The sequence below is a fragment of the Penaeus vannamei genome, chromosome 26 (genome assembly GCF_042767895.1).
Source record: "Penaeus vannamei isolate JL-2024 chromosome 26, ASM4276789v1, whole genome shotgun sequence".
Classification (NCBI taxonomy): Eukaryota; Metazoa; Arthropoda; class Malacostraca; order Decapoda; family Penaeidae; genus Penaeus; species Penaeus vannamei.
Window position 1 is genome coordinate 31,784,693 of NC_091574.1, and position 2,500 is coordinate 31,787,192.

At 34.7% G+C, this 2,500-nt stretch overlaps 1 protein-coding gene across 1 annotated transcript in view; it reads left to right on the top strand.

Moving 5' to 3' along the window:
* The first annotated feature begins 106 nt into the window (after positions 1-106).
* Positions 107-2,500, top strand: part of LOC113808453 (uncharacterized) — a 179,061-nt gene continuing 176,667 nt past the window's right edge. The window contains exon 1 of the mRNA XM_070140338.1: positions 107-396. The gene's annotated coding sequence lies outside the window, so the exon portion shown is untranslated. The remainder of the gene's footprint in view (positions 397-2,500) is intronic.

Consider the following 2,500-nt stretch of genomic DNA (forward strand, 5'->3'; position numbering starts at 1 on the left):
CTTAATTAGTTTGTGAACAAATGTAGTTTAAAAGCAAAAGCAGTCGACGACTTAACCAAGACCGTTTTTTGTCCTCAGACACTGCATCTCTCGCCATTCTGACTGTGATCGGCATGCGTTGATATCAAAATCACCTGTTAAGTAAACACCGATATCACTAATTACCATCACATGTACTACTATTGAATCAGTAAAAATCTCCAAATGAAAACAATCTAAAAGGAACTGGGAAGATGCATCATGCAACTCCTCCCTAAGCAAGGAAGCTCAAGATAAAACATGCGGAGATTGTGAGATGTCGTCAGTGTGGCTGAGGCCGTCGTAGTGAGTGGGTCTGTTGCGCGAGTGAACCTTGAGCCTCCTGACTGACTTTGGGATCTGCTACCTGTTATGAGCGTGAGTTTGTCGACTGTATTAAATCCTTTTTTTGGTTTGCCATTGATTGAATAATGGTGTTTTGTGTTATTGATTTGATGGAGATTATTATATGTTACTTTTAAATGTGATCAACGCTTTAATTTGTCATATATTTTTATAGTTACTGCAATATACCTCGATATTAGAGTAATAGCGATTTTTCCCTCGCAATTATTGTTTATTTGAGAAGACCTGCTATTTGCTGGCTTGGTGATTATCAACCAATTCCGTAAAAGATATAATTCGCTCAAAATGACTTTTAGTTTTGGATTTACTCTGCCGGTTGAACGATCAAATTTTAACCTAATATATAGTGTTTAGTCAATACCTGCAATTAAAGAAGTTATTTTCTTTTAAGCTAGTCCTTTTGGTCATATTTATAACTCGGTTCTTTCGATATGAATTTTGTTAGTTAAAATCGTGCGTGAATTTAACCTTTCACAAGTATTTTGTCTCGACTTTTATATTGTTTATTTTATTTTGCCATCTTTTAAACAACAGAAAAATCGTTGTTTTTTTTTAATAATACTTGTTACAATATCGTGCATTGCTGCTGCAGTAGGTAAGATAATTTGAGAAAATATGAATATACATAAACACGAGGGTTGCGCCTACATAAATAATGATAGCGTGTTCCTGTAACTGAGAAAGCATGCAGTCGAATAAATATGATGTTATAGACATTTATGTAGAGAATGGCATTTCATTCTTTCTCAGAAATCGATAGTAGTAACACAGGAATGCCAGATGCCATTTAAGGGTACTTCTTATTTTGTTTGTAGGCAGCAATTTCTTGGAAGTAAGTGTAAAGATATCCCTGGAGTAGATAATGTGACAATTTCTTTCCTGAATTTAATTTAGAGAGAATACTTTAACTCTGTTTTGTTTTGTTCTGATCTGTTTGTATTATTCTTATCATTATGCAATTGTAACAATATTTTCTTGTGAGTTATAGGCCTACAATTAATTTTATTTTGATCATACGTTCATCGCTATCTTTATTAGTTACCATATTCTGTTTTAGTTATATTTTCATTTACTATCCATTCAGTACTTTAACAGGAAGTGGGGTTAATTATTGCTACAATCTGAGACTTATTTTACGAATTTGTTCTTGAATTAATTCATTGTTATTTATTAAGATTGAATTTGGGAGTGTACATTTTCGGATTTCAAATACTACTAGAATATCATATTCATATTCTTTCTCTCTCTCTCTATCTCTCTCTATCTCTCTCTCTCTCTCTCTCTCTCTCTCTCTCTCTCTCTCTCTCTCTCTCTCTCTCTCTCTCTCTCTCTCTCTCTCTCTCTGTGTGTGTGTGTGTGTGTGTGTGTGTGTCTTTGACAAACTCAAGTGGCTATAACATTTCCAACAAGTTTTCCTGGATTTACCTCTTGTACAACATAAAATAAAACTAATAGTATTACCAGTGGTTCTTTTAATTTCTCTGGATTTAGATTCTCTTATTTTGTTCATCCTCAGTAAATTATATGAACATGTATATTTTTGTCTATATAGGCCTATGTTAAGTTCCGAGATACGGAATTTTTTGAATTTCCTGTAAACGTAATACGAGTAAAATATTCTTCAAAACGGAAATCCATTGGCGGTTCTCCAGCATTAATTTTACCCTTGAGAAAATATTTTTATTAATTCTGATGTCCCTTTTCCAAGTAGGGAACTGTAAAGATAAAGACACTATTTTTAGCTTAAAAGAATTCGCTAATAATGCAGCTCGGAGCAGGCGAAGCAAAATGCGCTTTCGATATTCTTTTGTCATTGAGGTTGTGTCGCATTTGCATCAGACGACGGGAATTAACGTGTCATTATCGGTGTTTGCAGCAAGCACAACTCACCCGAACGAACGAGAGGACCTTGTTAGGTGTATTTTCATGGGAAAATAAACGGCTGTAAATGACAGTTGGGACGAGTTGGTAAAGCCATCGTTTGTATCAGGGAATTGGCAGTTTAGACGCTAACGCCCTGTGGTTTGGGAGACTCGTTTGGGGGTTTCTTTTGTATATCTTTATCCTTTTTTCTACTTTTTTATCCTTTCTCTGTCTTTGTCTTTGTCTTTGTCTC